The sequence below is a fragment of the Melanostigma gelatinosum genome (genome assembly GCF_949748355.1).
Source record: "Melanostigma gelatinosum genome assembly, chromosome: 18".
NCBI classification, from domain to species: Eukaryota; Metazoa; Chordata; class Actinopteri; order Perciformes; family Zoarcidae; genus Melanostigma; species Melanostigma gelatinosum.
Genome location: NC_136651.1, coordinates 1,865,810 through 1,881,404, shown reverse-complemented (window position 1 = coordinate 1,881,404; position 15,595 = coordinate 1,865,810). Strand labels below are relative to the sequence as shown.

General features: G+C 42.3%; 1 protein-coding gene across 1 annotated transcript in view; it reads left to right on the top strand.

The window, feature by feature from the left end:
* Window positions 1–6,575: 6,575 nt before the first annotated feature.
* rph3aa (rabphilin 3A homolog (mouse), a) overlaps window positions 6,576–15,595 on the top strand; it is a 21,159-nt gene continuing 12,139 nt past the window's right edge. The window contains exon 1 of the mRNA XM_079290176.1: window positions 6,576–6,702. The gene's annotated coding sequence lies outside the window, so the exon portion shown is untranslated. The remainder of the gene's footprint in view (window positions 6,703–15,595) is intronic.

Below are 15,595 nucleotides of genomic sequence, written 5' to 3'. Positions count from 1 at the left end.
GAGATTAGATCATTTATCGATACTGTAAGTGAATGTGGAACAAAGAAAAGAAAATATTTCATAATACTCTGTTTAAATGGTTAATTCACCAGAATAACAATAGAAACATTAAATAAAAATGAAATGTTTAAATAGTGAAAGAAGTTTAAATGGTGGACATCTATCTCGTGATTAATTAAAACCTTTATAGCCCGAGCCCTATTTTTAGGCCTCTGCTCGAAAATAGCATACCCATACCTTTCAGACTGTAGATCTGGAACTACAAGGTCTATTTTAATCATGTTGATGGTATAATACATGGAAAACGTGTGAGAGACTTGTTCACATGTGTAAATATTGTGTATATGTTTCTGGTTAATAACTGATACACTTATGGCACAGCTCAAATTGAAAAGTTTCAGTTTCGCCTGAAAAAAAAGCACTTTTATTGAACTTTTTTTTTAAATGATGCCTAATGAACCCGAAAATCACTCCACAGTCATAGCACAACAGGTTTGTGGTCTGTCCAAGATAATTTTACTCAGCAGGCCAGCATAAAATGAGGTCCGAGTACAGAATTTCAAACAAAATTCTGATTTTCGGAACCAGATTTTGCGCTGCTCTATTCTAATTTTATATACTATATAACTACATGTGAACTATATATTCACTTGCTTTATCACTAAGAGTGTTCAATACATCGTAATAAAACAGTTTGCAATAATTTTCAGTCATGTTCAGTTATTTCCAGATGTCAGATGTCTCATCCTTGAATAAAATCTGCTGTGACTCGGTGTCTATGTGGGATTTTTAAAGCCTGTGATTGGTGGATTTATTCATATGACACGTTCCTAGGTCCGTAATAGTCCATTGAAAGCCGTCAGGGGTGTTATTTGGAACGTTGAGGGCGATAAGTCAGTAAAAATCTTGATAAGGTGGGCTCGACGCCCATGCGAAAAATAGGTTGGTCCAGGCGAAAGATCCGCTCGGTTTTCACACGGAACGTCTCAGCGCATTGATTTCAATGCACACAGACAGACCAGGAAATGCGCTACAGCTCTGCACCAATGTTCAATGGAATAACTGTTTTGTTCCGGACGAAAATCGCCAAAAGGTATGGAGATTTTCAATTATATTTATGGACAGCAGTGTGAGGTTTCTCGGGGTTTGTGCTGTGACTTTTGAGCGCTTTGTCGGAGGTCAGTTTGGAAACGCTGGTTCGAATGATGTGCCTCGGAACTGGTACCAGAACCCATTTTGGGGCTCGCTCGGGCTAAAGAGGCCCCTGGAATTGACTCTTTATGTTCCAAATTTAAAATATATTTGTAATATTACATTTTTAATGAATGAATTTAAAACTCATCTCCTCTTAAACTAATGTAAAAGATTTGGAGGACAAAGTGCCAAGTGCAGTTTAAATCTTTACAAAAGTAAATAATGCTTCATCACTCACACACTCACTGACACAGACACACACACTCACACACACACGCACACTAAACGTCTCCTGCTCTCGTTGCTCCCGGTGTCTCGGTTCCCTCAGACGCTGCCGGTTCATCTGACGGCGCTGAGGGAGGCCGCTGCAGCTCCCGCCAGCAGAACAAGACCTGCTTTAACCAGTTATTTACAGCTCTGCAGCATTTTCACAACAATTCTCATTACCTTTTGCAGCCAGCGTGGTTGTAAATTCTGCTGTGTATTGAAAAGTTGGCGCCGTGTTGCGTTCCACAGGGTTTATACTGGGAACGATGGTGAGGTGTGGAGAGGACAGAGGCGTAAATGAGATATTGAATCTGAAGGAAATGTCTGTTTTCCATGTTTGATTTGTGTCTTTTAAATTGATCTCCATGCTGCAAAAGGTCTTTCGGCTTTGTGTGTTTGTTTGTGGGGCCAACAGAACAACCTGTAAACACAATGCTGAATACTGAAACACACTTTTACTCAAGTAAATATGTTGAATGCAGCACTTTTACTTGCATTAAAGTAAATGGTCTGAGTACTTCTCCCACCACTGATCTTTCCATCTGTACCTGGCCTCACACACACACACACACACACACAGCTGGAGGATTTCTACCTCAGCAGCACTCGTTGCTGTTAATCACAGATGACTCATCGAGAGACAGACGTGCAGCTCAGGGTGAAGCACTGATGCATTTTATTTCTCAGATTGAGTCTGCCTGCGTGTGTTGGGTGGCTGTAACAGTTATGACCTAATTTCATACGTGGCACAACACTGACATCCTGTCTCATGAAGTCATTTATTCTTGTGGTCTGATATATTGTCTTCATGTCAGCTGCAATGATCAACAACTGTGGGTTGAGCATTTGTTAAAGGTGCAATGTGTAAGATGTAGCCGCATGCTACAATAAATAGGTGGCAGCATTTCACCTGCTGGGTTCAGACAAGACAGCAACCTGCAGCAACCTCCGGTACAGCCGAGTGAAGCCGATGGTTCATGTGTTAAAGCTGCATTCTCTCTAGTGTCCACCAGGGGGCGACTCCTCTGGTTGTATATAGTCTATGAGAAAATGACTCTACTTCTCTCTTGATTTATTCCCTCAGTAAACATTGTAAACATGAGTTCATGTCTCAATCTGAAATATCGCAGGTTTGGGTAAAAATAACTATGAAAATGGCGTTACTGAAGTACGCAAGTTACGTGACATATAATTCAAAGTTGACTTCTAGTTTCAGACGGGGGAAGAAACAGCGGTCTGCTGGCTCAAAGATCAGCATCATTTGATTGAGTTTTAATTCTTCCTTTGTTAATTCCTACCTTCAAATCTCTGCCATCTCCATTTTCTTCTTCTTCTTCTTCTTCTTCTTCTTCTTCTTCTTCTACTTCTACTTCTACTTCTACTTCTACTTTCAGTGTCCTGTCAGACAGACAAAGTCCTCCGGGAGAGTTACAGGACTTTCAGACAGCGACCACTCACTCATGAGACTCGAGAGACTCAGGAGACTCAACACTTAGCCAAACCGCTCCGCTAGGTTTTTTATTATGCCACCACCAGGGACACAAGCTGACACACACACACACACACACACACACACACACTTCCAGGCATTCAGGCATATAGAGCGAACCAGCAGCATCTGGACAATTCCTCTGAAGGACTTCATACCCAGGGTTATTAATGACATTACTCAACAGAGACGTGTGTGCATGCAGGGCACATGTCACACACACACACACACACACACACACACTCCAAACGTTATTGACCTTAAGCTCTCAGCATGCGTGGTGATGCATTTGGCATTTATCCGTCATTTGTCATTAGCTATGCCTCCCTGTCTTTCCCTGGTTTTCTCTCCCGCTGGTCTGTTGTGCCTCCTGTCCTTCCCTGAACATTTGTCTCGCATGCAGTTGTTACCAAGTTGTCAGGCAGGCCTGTTGATCGTCTTAAAGAACTTAAAAAATATGTACATTTTTGTTGAAATTCTCTCACGGCAATCAATGAATCAAAAGCTCTGACAAAAAGATAAAGAAATAAATCCGGTATATGTTGCTGTCTCAGGGCTGTAACAACCATGTTTGTTGTTTACATTCATAATGATCATTTTGGGGGAGGGGCTTTAGAGGGGCGGCCTGAATGGTGAAATGTTAAACCATTTAGAAACACATCTGTCATTCGTCACAAAGCTAAAAACACTTGAACCTCCGGTTATGAAGAGTGAAGTCAAAGCTTCACGTGTTAAAGCTGCATTCTCTCTAGTGTCCACCAGGGGGCGACTCCTCTGGTTGTATAGAAGTCTATGAGAAAATGACTCTACTTCTCTCTTGATTTATTACCTCAGTAAACATTGTAAACATGAGTTTATGTCTCAATCTCTAGTTTCAAGTCTTCTTCAACACAGCATGATGTTCATTTAGTACATTATGGTCCATTTAGAGTCACACAGACCATAAAGTGGTTGTTCAATACGTTGTTTTACAAAAACGAACGACATTCCCATCAACCTCGGCTGTGCTTTGTGTTTAGTGCTAATTAGCAACAATACCTTCTAAACATCACCATTCAAACCTGTTAGCATGCTGACGTTAGCATTTCGCTCAAAGCCCCACTGTGAGTCAGTGCAGCCTGTTAAAACTTCATTTACCCTCATGAGCTCCTCTGATCATCTCTGTAATTACACACTCTTCACCTTGTTGCTGTTGTGCAGTGTTTTTGGGGGCAGCGCTTCGGTCGTCCTCTTCACGAACCACTCTACAAACGCAGCTCTACTTTTGTCCCCTCGAGGCTCTTCTGCATCATTCGAGTGCAGCCTCTTCTCACCATATCACGCTGAAGTCCTGCAGACGGGCTGTGCTGAGGTGCTCCGCCGCTGATCTCTTCTCTCTGGCTCGTGTGTGATTAATGTGCTTTTGCATAACCGGCGCTTAATTATGTAAATGTGTGAGAAAAGAGTCGGACATGAAAACACCTCCAGCCAGTTGAAGTTTAATTGACAAACTGGTTAATTTGTGGTGAAAACATCTGCAGTGTGTGACGCAGCTGGATCCCAGGTTGAGTCCACACACACACACACACACACACACACACACACACACACACACACACACACACACACACACACACGAGTCTCTTCTTCATCCTGTTCATTTCGTGGTCATAATTTCATTGTTTTGCACATCAAAAGCCTCTTTGAATACATTTTTTAACAATTTAATTTTGCATTCATAAGCAGAGTGTAAACATTTAATAAAGGGGTTATAACACACTATAATGTAGTTATAAGCAGCTATAAGGACATTTTATATCATAACTGTTTTAATGTCATTCAAACTCTCTTTTAATCTTCTTTTATTTTGTTATACAGCATCACTTCCTGTCTTTTGGGCCTGATGTACCGTAACACCTGTGTCAATCAGCTCAACCGGCCTTTCAGACAGAGGGAAGGCCGCTCTGAAGCCTCAATGTAATTCTGAATCTTGATTTGTGAATGAATAGAACTTAAATCCAGTTCTGTTGCAGGGAGCTGGCTCTCTCCTCACATCGCGTTGCTTACCAAGAGCTTGTTTTGGCACATTTTCAAGGCTGAATTCACGATGTTGTGTGAAATGTTTGGGCCGGTTAAGTGTTCAATGTGGCGTAATTAGAGCAGCCACAGAAGGGAGGAAGGGTTCAGACGTCCAATGAAGGAGCCACAAGAGGGCAACGACCGACAGTGACCCGGAGGACTGGCAGCCCATCATTCCAGCTGGAGCTTTGGAGGACAGGAAGTGGTCCTCTGGGACAAACTCAGCACAGTTCAATAAATCAAAGTGGCTCCACAGACGCTCGTTTTCATTACCTTGACACGAAGACTTCGCGTGTCAGCGTAGAACATGTGTGACGGAAGCGGCTCGGTTGCTCCGGCGACCGCTCTGGAATATAAAGTGGCTTAAGGTTAACTCTTGGCTGAACGTTTGCTGAATAATAGAATTACGTCATCATTATGGTCTCTAATTGCACAGGGCATGCGGGCCTATTGGATTTGCATTGTATTGCACATAATAAGTGCAGCTGTTTAGCTACAGGGCAAATACAGGACCAGAAATAGATCTATTAGAACGTGTTCTCATACATGGCGCATGAATACGAGCTCCTTTTGTAGCACATCGTGTAAACAGAGCGGCAGCAGTGGATTCAATGTGTCACGCAGGAAACGCAAGTGAGGCTTGTGATTGGAGGAGAATTCAGATCGTTTCCTGAAGTCAAAATGGAAAAATACTCCAAACAAGAAAAGGAACTGCATTCAAATACAACTAAACACAAAGACATAGCAAGTATTATTAGCTAAATATAAATAATAATAGAGTGAGTAATCAAACAGTAAAGGTATATTAAATAAGTACAACGCATAAAACAACAAAACTAAAATAACATAATCGGACTGAATGTGGGTTCACATTATTACACACACGAAGTAGGAAATATGAAGTTTTTATTTTGCAGAGTATTAATATTAACAGCAAAAGTACTCATTCTGCAGAATAATGTCCCCGGTGTCTGATTTATTGTTGTGAATATTGTTATTAATACTGAGGCATGTTGTAGCGGCTGCAGGTGGAGCTATTTTAATTACTTTTATGCACAGTCAGCAAGTTTAGTCCAGTGGTTCCCAACCTAGGGGTCGGGGCCCCTAAAAAGGGTCACCAGATACATCTGAGGGGTCGTGAGATTATTAATGGGGCAGAAGAAGAAGAGACTAAAGACTGAGGGCTCATTCTAATATAACAAAAAGACAAAAACTCTTAGCTTTAGGTGATTATACACAAAAGAAGACATAGTTGTATATATTATACTCTATTTCTGCTGATAGATCGCCTGAAATACTACAAACTGGACCTCAAGTGGAGTACTTGAGTACATGCTCGTTTCTATTTTCCACCACTGGAAGAGTACACGTTGTACAGCTCAGTGAATGACATTTAAGCTTCTTTTTTTCTTCCTAAAGTTCACTTTGCCAGCAAGACTGGCATCACCATTTTGTCTTCTGCTGATGAGATGAGAGTGGATGGATTGAGTTAAACAGAGAGGGAGAGCGAGGGAGAGAGAGGGAGAGAGAGGGAGGAGGAGCAGAGCTGTCACTCCAGTGTGTGTGTTGAGGAGGCTGGCAGTGAGGAGGAGAGCACCGGAGAGGATGCTGGATGTTGAGACAGAGCTGTCACACTGAAGCAGCTCGAATCCCGACAGAAAGAAAATAACAACACGTCTGTTTGAAAGCCTCAGGTAAGACCTGACATTTATTTTATCATGTTTATCTTTAAGAGTTTCGCTGCTATTGTTTTTATGATGATAAAATACCTTTTTAGTTTGAACTTTCAGGTTGATTCAAAGCAGCATAATTATTCAGATTTATTTTAAATAGTCAGTGGTTCAGTATCACCAATGCTCATTAACAAATAAAATATAAAATGAATTAATTAAAATTAAAAAAATGTGCTGAATCTGAACAAACATTTCCAATACTTCCCAAAAGACTGTGCCTTTCAATTATTATAAATTATTGTTGTGATAAAAAAACAATGATTTATTTAAATTTAAAAAGTGACACGATATTTGACTGGAAAAAGGGATGATTTATGTGACTGCGTTCAGATATTTGTGATGTGTACATTTTATTTACGGACAGAAGATAATTTCGAAACAGTGTCAACTTTATGCAAAACTAACATATATATATAGATTATCTTGTTTCTACTTTACTTCTGTACATGTCATTTTTCGTCACTTAATGTCCATGAAAATCAGAGAAATAGAAATAAAAATAAAATAACAAATATGGGCTGAAATAACATTACAGGATTTTTGGGATATTGATTTTTGTATCGCCTATTGCAACTTATCTGCCAACATACGCAGATACTGATTTATTTGTGAGAAGCTTAAATCTTGCAGAGATATCACTCAAGCGCTATTTGAAAATGCTTAGCGGACTGAAGATGAGTGCCTGTTTACATCAATACACCTGTGTTTTAGTGTCATTCAACAGCACACAGGCTGCATAGCTTAGCTTAGCTTAGCTTGAAGACTGGAAAAATGGGGGAAACGGCTCGCTTGACTCTGCCTAAAATTTAAAAACATCCGTTTTTAGATATAGGTGACATATATATATATATAAATATATAATGTGTTAATTTGTTTGTTTATGAGAGCCAGCAGGTGATTAGCTTAAGCTTAACAGGAAGCTAAACTGTTAGCAGGATAGCAGTTTCCTCCTTCTTTTCAGTATTTAAGCTAATCTAAGCTAACCGGCTACATATTTAGCGTACAAACCGGTAGCCTAAATGTGGGAGAGGTATTCTTTGCTCACTTCCTGCAATAAAGCAAAAATAATTCACATACATAATCCTAAACAAGCCCCTAAAACCACAACATACATTTCATTCCGAAACTTTGTTTGATATGGATTCAACAAAGACGTTAATCAGTGAGTTTTACAGGTGGTAGTAGGTGGATTTTGCGACTTGTTCGGGCCGAGCCAGGCTAGCCTTTTCCCCCTGCTTTCAGTCTTTATGCTAAGCTAAGCTAACTGTGTCCTGGCTTCAAATCTAGCACTACAGCAAGAAAGCAAATAAAGGTATTTCCCGACATATCAAACTATTTATTCAAATGAAAGAGCACAGTCTGGCATTAACTGTAACAGTGAGTGTGCGCCACAGAGACGAGGAGTCTTTGTCTTCGTCTTGTCGTCGCCGGTCGGCTCCAGAGAAACCGTCGGCGCAGACGGAGTGATGGCGCTCGCTGGCTAACATGTCGTGGCAGCAGTGAAGCTCAGGGGAAATACTTCCTTCTGTGGGGTTTCTTTTTTCCCTGTGTTTGTGCTTTTTTCAGAATTGGCATTGAAGATTTAATTGTCTTGAGTGCAGCAAAGCATCTTAGTTGCAAAATAACTGCTGTCAGTGTGAGGTTAATGCGACGTGATGATTTAAGATAAAGAGTCCGTTCAGCCAAATTACAGAAAGCATCCTCGCAATTAGGATATTGGGAATGATTTTACTTCCAGTGCCAGCGTACGTTCATGAAAGGTGGAAAGTTGAAGTACGGAGATTGGGGAGGTGAATGGATGAGTAGCACATCTGATGTTCATGCAGGAGATCATAGAGTTTATGTCCCGTGAAAGACTTGCAATTAAAGTTCATCACCTTTTTCTTTTCTTTCAATTCTAACCAGACCTTGAAGGGAAAATTCCCCACCTTTTTAATGTGGAAGTCAAATCATTGTAGATGGTAAATGTAGTTGAGTGAAGCAATGAATAACAAAAAGAAAACAATATGTTGATCAAGAAAGCTGCAAAATCTGTTTTTCTTCATGCATCTAGCTGCTGCAGATGTTTTGGCCGTCGTCATCTTGTTTTTTTGCAGCCAGTGAACAGGAAGTGACCATATTAGGACTGAGGAGGAGTGACATAGAGACGCCGTATGCGGCTCTGGTAGAGACCTGTCAATCACAGTAGCCCCGCCCTAAAGCATCCCCTGCTTTATGGTCTGTGTGACTCTAAATGGACCATAATGTACTAAATGAACGTCATGCTGTATTGAAGAAGACTTGAACATTTGTGTTGTTTCACGGACTGTAAAGTTATTATTCGTTAAAAGTCTCTTCAAACTGTGACACCTGACTGTTGAGTAATATAAAGTCAATATAAAATGAGTAATATATCTACTGCATGTAGAAATGATTCTGCAAACAAAGGCTAACAGACTATTTATTATTTGATGACTGATGCTACAAAATGTAATATGAATTTTCTAAAAGGGTGCTCATGAGAGTGAAAAGAATGGTCTTAATCATAACATGTTCATGCACACAGCACCTGGTTTTATAATTATTAGTAGATTTTATAAAGGCACCTGTGCAGTTTAAGTGGGTGAAATTGCCTCTTTCCTCATAAAAACGTTGTCAAATTGATCGAATCCATCAAAGCACCAATTGAAATTCATGAATTTCCCATTTTCCCATTACTTCCAGTCAGGAGCGTTCCCCATGAGCTCATTCAGTCGAGCGTTTAGCAATTTGAATGGTTGAACTGTACAGTAATTGACTTTTCCTCCTCCTCAGATCTGCAGCTGCGGCATTATTGTTTTCCAACACTCGGGGATTCTCTCAGCGCAGCGGGAACGGCAGATGTGCTGCACAAACCCGCTGTGGCCCGAGTGTTTGATGAGCTGTATCTCACAGCAACTCTTGAATTGTTCACAGTCAGAGAGGGCGAGGGCAGATGTGTGTGCGTCGCGGAAACACAGCTGTAAACAGAAAAGCACTGTGACACGTATCTGCTGCTATGTGGGGATGTCTCCTCTCCATGACCTGGATATTCTGTCAGCGGCCTCAGGGTGTGAATGTCTGACACACAACTCCAGCAGCAATATGTTTCTGTTTTGTTTTACTCAGGCAGAAACCTCCGGTTCTTTAGAGTGAAGTCAAAGCTTCATGTGTTAAAGCTGCATTCTCTCTAGTGTCCACCAGGGGGCGACTCCTCTGGTTGTATAGAAGTCTATAGAAAATGACTCTACTTCTCTCTTGATTTATTCCCTCAGTAAACATTGTAAACATGAGTTTATGTCTCAATCTCTAGTTTCAAGTCTTCTTCAATACAGCATGATGTTCATTCAGTAAATTGGGGCGGGGCTACCTTGTGATTGACAGGTCTGTACACCAATGACCGATCTGGAACTTGTCCGTGTTTTCGTCTTAAAATTGTAACCCTTTAACAGTGTTTTTTCAAGTTCATGATCGTTAATTGCCATATTTTGGTCGCCTAAAAATGTCTTATTCAGAGTTCGGTTGTACTTACCTCCACCTTCTTGTGTCACTTCTGGTAAGAAAACAAGATGGCGATGGCCAAAAGGCCAATCTTGAAAACTTGAAAAATCAGTGAAAGTAAATGCCAACGACAGAGATACGAAGATGTTGCTCACAGACTCTGTTTAGATGGAAGATTAAACGTTGAGCGTCATGTGACGACTCCTCTCGCAGCACATTCAGGGTGATGTTGGTCCTTCTCTGACCTCGTTTCTCCTCATTACTCGATCGCTGTCTTTACTCTAACAGCTGACGTCTTCCTCGCAAAGTCATGCAAACCCCCTCAGCCAGTCGCCTCACACACACACAGACAGACAGAGCGAGGGAGACGGATAATGAGCCTGAGGTTTGCATTCTGTTTAGTGGCTTCAGCGCTGCCTCTGGTGTGTAAACACACACAAACAGAATCTGTGATTTCCACTCACCATATGGACGTTGCACTCCTGCTATCCGCACACACACACATGCAGATGGCCACAAGCTGCTAATTACAACTGCCATTACATTTATTTGTCTTTTGTTATCATGATCTGCTCATGGTTTACAGACGTTTGGCAGATGACTGGTGTAATCCACACTGATTTCTTCAAAAATGATCTTTTGTGAAAGAGATGTCAGGAATTAAAGAAGAGAGCTAGAGAAAGAGAAATGGGGGATTACTTTCAACAAATTGCAGGATTTCAGTTCATCAGCCTTAAACCCCTGAGGCCACCAGGGCGCACCGACTCCAGACCGATCCAAACAGCCATGCTATCGGCTCTCTGAGGCTGTACTTAGGCACAGTGGTGCTTTGAGCTAAGTACTAGAGTCAACAGTCGAACATGCTCACAATGACAATGCAAACATGCTGACGTTCAGCAGGTCGTGTTCATCGTGCTATCGTAGCATATTAGCATGCTAAGTAGAGTACACGCACCGTACAGCTGAGGCAGATGGGAGTTTCATTAGTTCTGCAGGTATTTTGTCATAAACCACAGTTTGCACACATAACAATTAAAAGTCAGAGGATCACCAAAGTTATGAAACATGAATGTTTGTACCAACTTTCATAGCAATCCATCCGATAGTTGTTGAGATATTTCCGTCCGAACCGAAGTGGTGGACCAAGTGTAGGCCTACTTGGGCAAAGTGAGCTAAATGCTAAAGTCAGCATGCTAATAAGCTCACAAAGAAGAAGCTAGCATGCTGATGTTCAGCAGCGATACTCTTAACGATGTTTAGCATTTTATTTTAGCCGGTTAGCATGCAGACATTTCCTAATTATCGCTAAAGAAAAAATGTAATTTTGCAGATTTAATCGTAAAGGACTAATTACATTTTTAAACTGATGGTGGCGCTAGAGGAAAAGTCAGAGGATCACTAAAGTTGTTATTTATCATCCTAAAGGGAAAATTAATTTTTGTACGATATTTCATGGCGATACATCCAAAAGTTGTTGAGATATTTCTGTCTGACCCAAAGTGAGGGACGGAGTCTGTGAGGCTGCAATTGGGCAAATTGGTGCTTTGAGCCTAATGCTAATGTAAGGATGCTAACAAGCTCACAAAGACAATGACAACACGCTAACGTTATGCTGGAATATTCTTAACCATGTTCAGAATCTTATTTTAGCATGTTAGCATGCAAACATTTCCCAAAATTCGATCTCAAGATTTGGTCATAAGGACAAATACAAATCTTCACCTGATGGTGGCACTAGAGAGAAAAACAATCGGAGGATTACCAAAGTTCTTATATATCACCGTGAAGGCATCGGGAACAGTTGTGCCACAATAAATGTCGATCCATCAGGTAGTTGTTGAGATATTTAAAGTGAAAGTGGTGGACGACGGCCTGATGTTCCCTTGAGCCTCACGTGAGCCTGAGCGTCTCCCTCCTGCTTTCATCCTGCGACCTACTTCTGTACAATCTGAAAGCCACCAAGTCTTCCACTCACATGTTTTGTTGTCCTCCACTCCACAGACTGGAGCGCAGTCGTTTCTAGAAAACTCCGTGACGTCAAAGCTTTCAGCCTCCCAACGTTAGCATTGAAGACCAGATCACTCTACGCTTGGTTTTACCCAGCAGTCATTGTGAATGTATGCATGCGTGTTTTATGCGAGAGTGAACCATCCCCACAGAGTCATCAGACAGGAGATAACGTAGGTGGTGATGCCTCTTTGCAGGACTAACATAAGCTGCTTCCTCAGGAGTCTGACAAGCCTCAGTGGAGAGTGGTGCAGTGTGGGAGGGAGGGGGGGGAGGCATGAATGGATGATGGTGGATTGATGAAGGAAGTGACAGCTGTGGGGGAACACGGAGTTCGGTAGTGGGGTGGATGAGTGTGTTGTTCAGTTGAAATGTTCCAGTCTAGTTCAGAGGGGAGCGTTTGGACTCTTTGGGGACAGGTCTGTGTACCGGCAGTAATAGTCGTGGATGAGGTCTCCTGAAACCAGGTTTCCTGAGAAGACGAGCTTCGTTTAAGATCAGACTACTGATCAGATGCCCTCCACCAACAGTTAAACTATCCCACCTGTTCAGTCTCTGCTCTTTAGACAGATAGAGAGATGGATCAACTTTATCGTCCCCAAGTGTGCAAAAGTGTATTTATTGTACTAAGATGCGGTGTCTTAAAGCTGCATTCTCTCTAGTGGCCACCAGGGGGCGACTCCTCTGGTTGTATAGAAGTCTATAGAAAATGACTCTACTTCTCTCTTGATTTATTCCCTCAGTAAACATTGTAAACATGAGTTTATGTCTCAATCTCTAGTTTCAAGTCTTCTTCAATACAGCATGATGTTCATTTAGTACATTATGGTCCATTTAGAGTCACACAGACCATAAAGCAGGGGATGCTTTAGGGCGGGGCTTACTATGATTGACAGAGATGTATACTCTACACTCCTCCTCAGTCCAGATATGGTGGTTTGTGTTCATTGGTTGCGAAAAAACAACAACATGGCAACGACCGTAATCCAAGATGGCGACGGTGAAATCAAAGAACTCAAGGCTTTAGTCAGTCCACAAACCAACGGGTGACGATATCCACTTCTTATATACAGTCTATGATTGTCACGCAAAGTCGTCTTCCTGATGGCAGACAATCACACTCAGAGATGAGAGGATGTTGGGAGCAGCAATGATTTTTTTATTGCTTGTTTCATGACTTTCTTCTAATACACTCTTCTTCCTTTTAGTTGCACTGTTAGGTTGCCAAACTGTGCAATCTAACGATGCTGTCTAGGATTGCCCGTTGGGGGGCTGCAGCTCTTAGTCAGCCCACATAGTCTCATGGAGATAAAATGCCTCGGTTTCCTTTTACTTCACGTCAATTTGCAACGCTTTCCTCTGAGCCGCTGACCGTGTGTGACAGGTCCTCTCTCTGCACACTCTGTGCGTGTGTGTGTGTGTGTGTGTGTGTGTGTGTGTGTGTGTGTGTGTGTGTGTGTGTGTGTGTGTGTGTGTGTGTGTGTGTGTGTGTGTGTGTGTGTGTGTGTGTGTGTGTGCGTGCGTGCGTGCGTGCGTGTGTGTGCATTTTTTTGCATGTCAATTCGTGCTGATGTTAATGCCAGGTTGGTGAAGGTTATAATTACAGAAGACCTACTTTACTGCACTCACTGGCAGCTGAGAAACACAGACAGACAAATGGAGAGACAAAGATGGAGAGATGGACAGACAAACGGAGAGACAAAGAGAGAGAGATGGACAGACAAACGGAGAGACAAAGAGAGATGGAGAGATGGACAGACAAACGGAGAGACAAAGAGAGAGAGATGGACAGACAAACGGAGAGACAAAGAGAGAGATGGAGAGATGGACAGACAAACGGAGAGACAAAGAGAGAGAGATGGACAGACAAATGGAGAGACAAAGAGAGAGAGATGGACAGACAAATGGAGAGACAAAGAGAGAGAGATGGACAGACAAACGGAGAGACAAAGAGAGAGAGATGGACAGACAAACGGAGAGACAAAGAGAGAGATGGAGAGATGGACAGACAAACGGAGAGACAAAGAGAGAGAGATGGACAGACAAATGGAGAGACAAAGAGAGAGAGATGGACAGACAAATGGAGAGACAAAGAGAGAGAGATGGACAGACAAACGGAGAGACAAAGAGAGAGAGATGGACAGACAAACGGAGAGACAAAGAGAGAGATGGAGAGATGGACAGACAAACGGAGAGACAAAGAGAGAGAGATGGACAGACAAACGGAGAGACAAAGAGAGAGATGGAGAGATGGACAGACAAACGGAGAGACAAAGAGAGAGAGATGGAGAGACAAACGGAGAGACAAAGAGAGAGATGGAGAGATGGACAGACAAACGGAGAGACAAAGAGAGAGAGATGGACAGACAAACGGAGAGACAAAGAGAGAGAGATGGACAGACAAATGGAGAGACAAAGAGAGAGAGATGGACAGACAAACGGAGAGACAAAGAGAGAGAGATGGACAGACAAACGGAGAGACAAAGAGAGAGATGGAGAGATGGACAGACAAACGGAGAGACAAAGAGAGAGAGATGGACAGACAAACGGAGAGACAAAGAGAGAGAGATGGAGAGACAAACGGAGAGACAAAGAGAGAGATGGAGAGATGGACAGACAAACGGAGAGACAAAGAGAGAGAGATGGAGAGACAAACGGAGAGACAAAGAGAGAGATGGAGAGATGGACAGACAAACGGAGAGACAAAGAGAGAGAGATGGACAGACAAACGGAGAGACAAAGAGAGAGATGGAGAGATGGACAGACAAACGGAGAGACAAAGAGAGAGAGATGGACAGACAAACGGAGAGACAAAGAGAGAGATGGAGAGATGGACAGACAAACGGAGAGACAAAGAGAGAGAGATGGACAGACAAACGGAGAGACAAAGAGAGAGATGGAGAGATGGACAGACAAATGGAGAGACAAAGAGAGAGATGGAGAGATGGACAGACAAACGGAGAGACAAAGAGAGAGAGATGGACAGACAAACGGAGAGACAAAGAGAGAGATGGAGAGATGGACAGACAAACGGAGAGACAAAGAGAGAGAGATGGAGAGATGGACAGACAAACGGAGAGACAAAGAGAGATGGAGAGATGGACAGACAAACGGAGAGACAAAGAGAGAGAGATGGAGAGATGGACAGACAAACGGAGAGACAGACGGAGAGACAAACAAAGAGAGATGGGCAGACAGAGAGACAGACAGATGAAAAGAGATGAGCTGAAGGACACAGAACGTCCTCATCTGGCCTCGGAGAGAAAGACGTGTTTCTGTGTTGGATGGATTAGAAGACGACTCTGCAGCTCTGTGAGGCTGTTCTCATGCACAGAGGTGCTCTGAGCTA